Source organism: Choloepus didactylus, chromosome 9 (assembly GCF_015220235.1).
Source record: "Choloepus didactylus isolate mChoDid1 chromosome 9, mChoDid1.pri, whole genome shotgun sequence".
In the NCBI taxonomy this organism is placed as follows: Eukaryota; Metazoa; Chordata; class Mammalia; order Pilosa; family Megalonychidae; genus Choloepus; species Choloepus didactylus.
Genome location: NC_051315.1, coordinates 80,264,013 through 80,270,811, shown reverse-complemented (window position 1 = coordinate 80,270,811; position 6,799 = coordinate 80,264,013). Strand labels below are relative to the sequence as shown.

At 40.9% G+C, this 6,799-nt stretch overlaps 1 pseudogene; it reads right to left on the bottom strand.

Moving 5' to 3' along the window:
• Positions 1-672: 672 nt before the first annotated feature.
• On the bottom strand, positions 673-6,519 carry LOC119543780 (annotated as a pseudogene).
• Positions 6,520-6,799: the final 280 nt, after the last annotated feature.

Sequence of the window (6,799 nt, the reverse complement as noted above, 5' to 3'; positions counted from 1 at the left end):
TGGTTCCACTGGGGCAACAGACATTGCCACGATTTCAGTGTTGGTGTTCAGTCAAGGTGACAAGCAGCTCAGGTGCGAATTTAGATACAAAACATGAGAGACACACTTTCCTGCTCCCGTAAGATCTGAGTGCCAAGACAACATACGGAATGCTTTTAGGGCTGCCTAATGTTTTTCCCCCCACTGATAGTACTCTGCCTCTCTAAGAATCCTCTCAGGCTCATGTGGTGGGGTCTGTTTCTGGAGCATCAGGAAGTTCAACTCCTTTGTCCCTTTGTCCTTCATCCCTTGTTCATAAGATGAGTCTACTATTCTGCCTTCCTTTTACTCTCTGAAGCCTTCATGAGTGGATGCTGCCTTCTCCTGCCTTTGTGCCTATTTGCAGCTGCTGTTGCCTCTATGTCTGGGAAAGACCCTGGCTCAGGCCTCTTGTGCTATGTTTGGTACCAGTTCAGTTCAGTTCTGTCTGAAGCTTTTATATATGATTGTTGCTGTCATTCTGTTGTAAGCTAATGGTTCAAAGAATTTGTTTACAATGTGATATTTTCTATTAAATCCAGTATTTTCAAATTAAAAAAAAAAAAAAAACACGTTAGTATAGCTTTCCTGAAAATGCAAAACACAAAAATAACACATTTGCTTTTGTACCACAAGCCAATAAGAACTAAGTTTCTAGGTCCTGTGGGCTTTTACCAACCAAGCCCTGGACTGTTCCAGTCTTGGAAACAAGAGCCTTGTTTTGGGTCCCAGACTCCTCCTTTCAAAGGGGCAAGGATGACTATAGAACCAAGGCAAGACATATTGTTCACCAAGGCCCCTCTCTGTGGCAGAGACCCCCAGCCTGGCCATCCATCTTGTCAGCTAGGGTTGGAGTGACTGGCTGGAGCAAAGTTCCAAAGACTCACAAACATTCCAAGACCACATGGAGTACAGTCACAAGCAGGGAGCATCCACTGTGCTCTCCAAGTTCAACTTCCATGGTGCCTGCTCCTGTACAAAGCCTTTAGTCTGCTGGACACAGCTGGATACTGCCTCAAGAGCCTTATAGATCTGGAAGTTATCACAGTGGTCTGATACCTGCTTGGACAAAGAGGCCACTGTGTTCACCAGAGCATAGTCCTCCACCTGCGCATGAACAGATGACCCCTCCAACCCTAGCTCACTGGGGAAGCAGGCTGAGTAAAGCCCAGAAGGATTTATTCTGTACTGCATCTGTTCAGGAGACCTCCCAAGGCATCTTCCAGCTCTGAGTGCAACCACTGAAGGACTGTGTGATGGAATGGCTTGGGGGTAATGGTCTGAGGGTTGCTCCATAGCCACCACTGCAGAGGTTCCCAAAACTGGGAAAGCCTGAAAATGTAGTTTCCTTCCTTGGCCCAAGAGACAGATGCTTGCTTTCCAGAGACATAGGACACTCATTCCCTGACAGGCTGGGCTGCCAAGTGACCTTGGCCTCAGGCAGGAAGCATTCATCGGGGGCATAGAACCAACCTTCATATAGCCCCTTGTAGAGTCAATCTCAGGCCTTCAGCACCCCCTAGTAGTGCTTTACAGCCTTGGTGGTGCGGATAAAGTCAGTGGAGGCGATGCCAGGCTCCCAGAAAAGCTGCTGGAACTGGGCAGATACTTAGTTGCACAGCTCAGCTGGGGTGAGGCTTGTGGTGGTTGCCACCTGCTGGATCCTCAGGCCATGCTCCTCAGTGCCAGTGGAGAACCATATGTCAGCAGTGCTGGGGACCTGGAGGTGATGGTGGTGGTACAGGAGCACTGAATAAAGGTGCCCTTTCTTTCATTCTTGAAGGATAATTTTGCTGGCTGTGATTTCTTGGATGACAGTTTTCTTGTTTGACTTTAAATATGTCATCCCACTGCCTTCTGGCTCCCATGATTTCTGATAAGAAATTGGTTGTTAATCTTATTGAGGATCCCTTGTATATAAGAAGTTCCTTCTCTATTACTGCTTTCAAAATTCTCTTTGTCTTTGGGTTTTGACAATTGCACTATAATGTGTTCTAGTGTTGATCTCTTTGAGTTTATCTTGCCTGGAGTTTGTTGAGTTTTTTGGATGCATATATGCATTTCTTTCATCAGATTTAGGGAGGTTTGGGGTCATTATTTCTCCAAATGCCTTTTCTGCCCCCTTTCCTCCCTCTTGTCCTTCTGGGACTCCTATGATGGTTTCATTGATATGGTTGATGGTATTCCACTACTCCACTAAGCTCTTTTTACTTTTCTTCATTCCTTTTTCTTTCTTTTCCTCACACTGCTTAATGGTATTTGTCTTATCTTGAGGCTTGCTGATCCTTTCTTTGGCTCCTCAAATCTGCTATTGAATTCTTCTACAAGTTTTCATTTCAGTTATTGTACTTTACAGTTTCAGAATTTCTGTTTGTTCCCTTTTTGTGGTAGGTTGAATTATGTACCCCAAAAGAAGACATGTTCTTAATATTAATCCTAACCCATTGTAAATAGGACACTCTGAAGATGTTATTTTTACTTGAGCTGTGGCCCAACTGAATGAAGTTGGGCCTTAATCCTATTACTGGGGCTTTATGAAGACAAAGCCATGTGGAAGAGCAGAAGCTGAAAGTCAACAGAACCAGGAAGAGAAAGGAGAAGGCACTTCCATGTGCATTGCCATGTGACAGAAAAGCCAAGGACTCAAGGATTGCCAGCAACCAGTTCCGGAACACTGCAGTCTTTAGGGAGAAAGCATCACCTTGCTGATGCCTCAATTTTGGACTTCTAGCCTCAAAACCATGAGCCAATGAATTCATGTTATTCATGTCAATCATGGTATTTTTGATTGGAGCCAGAAAACTAAGACACTTCTAGGTATTTCTGCATACACACACACACACACACATATTTCAGACTATGTTTTTCTAATTTCATTTAGTTCTTTTTCCATGGTTTCCTTTAGCTCACTGGACATATTTAAGACAGTTGATTTAACATATGCAACGTATGATCTTCCTCAAGGATGGTTTCTGTCAAATTCTTTTTTCTGTGCTTGGGCCATACTTTTCTGTTTCTTTCAGTGTTTTGTAATTTTTTTGTTGTTGAGAACTGGACATTCTGAGTATTATGTAATTGTAACTTTGGAAATCTAATTATCCCTTTTCTCTGGTATTACTGATTTTTTTTGCTTGTTGTGGGCTGGAAGTATTCATTTGTGACTTTTCCAAACTATTTTTGCCACTAAATGAGGAAAGAAAAAGGATACTGTCACTTTAAGATTCCTCTGCTGCTTCTGCTTGAGGGGGTTGAAACAAAGGTCACTCTCCCTGTCAATCCTTCAGAGATCAAAAGCAGTGACTAGCAATTAGACCACATGCCCTGGTTTTTGGAGGGCAAGGTCCTTATTGCCCACCCTGGCACCAGCAACTGATAGGAGGAATGCAGGCTGCTGTTCCACAGCTACCTGCCACGTGGTTGGAGGACGGGAGATGGTATCCACTAAATGGAATGTGGAATTCACCAACATTTACCACACTTTATCAGCCTTTTCATCTAACTCTTCCCTGGATACTGCAAGTGTTCCACTAGACTCCCCAGTTCTAAAATAGATGATTTGGACAGTTCCTGTCAGTTCAATACTTGTTTTGGTTGAAGAACCAATTCCTAGGGCTTCCTACTCTGCCATTGTCCCATAATCCTCAATGTGAAATAGTTTTTATGTTTATTTTTTCATTAAAAATTCATAAATGCCTATTTTTAAATGTGAGAAGTACATCATACAAGGGCAAAAATATTTGGGCAAAAAATTTGGGAGTTTTACCACCCAAAGACAACCAATTTTAATATCTTTTTTCTAAGTATGGGCAGGGTTTTCTTCCTTTCCTTCCTTCCTTCCTTCTTTTCTTCCTCCTTTCTTTCCTTCTTTCCTCCCTCCTTACTTCCCTCCCTCCTCCATCCCTCCTTACCTCCCTCCCTCCTTTTCTGTTCTTTCCTTCCTTCCTTACAACCCTCCTTCCTTCCTTACCACCCTCCCTCCTTCTTTTTTATTCTATGGAGCTGCATAGAACAGCATTTGAAGAATATTCTTGGGTGATTAGATTCTATGAGTTCCAAGAGTTAATAGTATACAGTGTCAAATGGTCAGTGAAAACAGTGGTAACAGTCATGCATGTATAGTGTTTTATCATTTATCAAGTGCTTTCCCATACATTATCCTGTGTGGTTCCCATGAATACCTTGTGAATTATGCAGAGAATGTATTATTTCTAAGGAATAATCTATGACTTAGGGGCATTAAACAGCTTGTACAAAGTAGGGCCCAGAAGCCCTGATGCCAAAAGCAAACTTCGTCCTTTTATTTTCACAGATGGGCACAGCAGGGGATGTGAGAAATTCCCCAGGTTCTCGTATCTTCCCTATTACCCTTCCTTCTAAGATGTTTACTCTCTGACTTACTCTAACAACTGACATTCTCAAAGACTGTGCAGGTGGCATGGACCCTCAGGGATTGGTGAGATTATGCCCTTGGAGAGGGCAAATTGGAAGAGCAGAACCTTCCTATAAATAACCCTTTTTCTTTGTCTTCTTGTCTTTGCATTGAAGCTGAAAAACAAGGAGAGAATATGGATGTAGGACTCAATTCTCAATCTTTCTTTTTTCAGATAACTTGCAGACCTTCATTCATGAATAATATGACATTTTACACTGAATTAATGGATTCTTTGTTGTTGGCCTGCTATTGAGTTTTAAAGTACATAAAATAATTTCTTTTTTTAATTTTTGAAATACACAAAGAGTGGTTTTCTGAATGGGATTTTCAGTTGATCTGTAGTCAGGAGTCCTCTGCCAGCAATGACAAAGAATCATAGACCAATAGTGCATATGGTCCATCCCTAAGGACAGGGCTTGGACTACTGGTGTGTATGCCCCCTGTTTTTGTTTCCTAGGTTGCTGAAAGCAGACACCATGAAATGGGTTGGCTTAAACAATGAGGATTTATTAGCTTACAGTTTGAGGCTGAGAAAATATCCAAATCAAGGCACCATCAAGGTGATGCTTTCTTCCAAAAGACTGTATTGGCAATCCTGGGCTCTTCTGTCATGTGGCTAGGCACATGGCGGTGTCTGCTGGTCTCTCCCTTCTCTTCTGGGTTCTGCTGATTTCAGCTTCTTGCTTCCCAGACTTTCTCTCTCTTTGTCGGAATTTCATTCTGTTTATAAAAGACTCTAGTAATAGGATTAAGTCCTGTCCTGAATGGGGTGGGTTACACCTTAACTGATGTAGCCTCATCAAAAGATTCTATTTGTAATGGGTTTACACCAACAGGAATGGATAAGATTTTAGAACATGTTTTTCTGGGGTATACACAGCTTCAAACCACCATAACCCTGTAGACAGGGCTTGGACTCGACCACCTCATTAGGCGTTCAGAGGCTCAGCTTTGCCCTCTAGATCTGCTCAAAGACAAAGGAAAGGCTTGCTTTCTAGGTACCCAAGATGGGAAACTGACTGATGAAAAAATATTGAGGGACTCTGTTCTCCTGTAGGTATCCTGAACTTCCTAAATATTAAATCACTGTTTGGGATCTTTTTTTGGAGTCTTATGCCACACCCAAATGGGTCATCACCCCTAGATGGTGTTCTCTTCTTTCCTGAGAGTTCTGTTCTAAGGTGTTGCTCTGGGCCAACATCATTTACTTAGAAAAGTAAGGAGCAGGAAATGAAAGAGTGAATCTTTGCTGTGGGTTGGTCTGAGGTGCCCTTGACTCTCTGATGTCCAGCTGTTCTGCAGATATTGGTAAATTTGATTACTTTGTTAGTAGTGGATTAACAGAGGAAGAACAAATTTTAATACAAAGAAGCGATGAGATAAAACAATTTTATTAATGCTAAATTTGTTGTAGTTTATGTATACTGTGTGTATATAAGAGAATATCCTTTTCATACTTTTTTAATACAATACAGAAACTAATATTTAAGGGTAAAGGGCTTTGATATATGCAACCCTCAAATGTTCAGAAAAAGTGTGTATATTTCTCTATCCATCTCTCTGGAGAAACATAGAGAAAAAGCATGAATGACCAAATGGTCTAAGGTACAAATGACTAAAAGTAGCCAAATCTAGGTAATGGGTATATAGATTTCTTAACTATTCATGCAGCTTTTCTTTCAGTTTGATATTATTCTCAAATTCAAACAATGGCCGATTGTCTTTGTCTCCTCTGATCAATAGACACACTATATTATTTTATTTTTGTAGTATGTATCTTTTATTGTTTTAATCTTGTATTTAAAAAATTTTCAATATGCACAAAATAAGAAAAAATATAATAATTTTTTTTTATAATGAATTTTTACATACCCAACTCCCATGTTAAAAAATCATTGTCATTGTTATTTCTGACAAAATGATCCTTTTTTTGAAAGTCATAGAAGAGCAGTCTAGTAGAACACTGTGTCCTCCAGCTCTTGTAGGCATTGCTAAATCCCCTCATTCAGAGCTCTCCAACCTTCTGGAATTCTCCTTGTCCTGTGATCTTCATTACCTGGGGAACACATTTTCCACATCAGATTTCCATACTGTTGGTGCCTGGCACTCAGAGAGGTTTAGAGGATTTGGGTATCAGTCTGCCTTGCTCTGTAGTCAGCTTTATGGTCTAATTAGAATGAATTTCCTTCACATAACATACAAGGAAGTTATCTGTCAAGAGTAATTTCTGTGTAAAGTAGTATACTCTTAATCACCTAGTAACTGCAGCATGCGTAAACAACCAACTTGTAAATGTGGTTTAAAACTTCAGGTCTCTATTCAAATACTTTCTTATATTGATGAGAAATG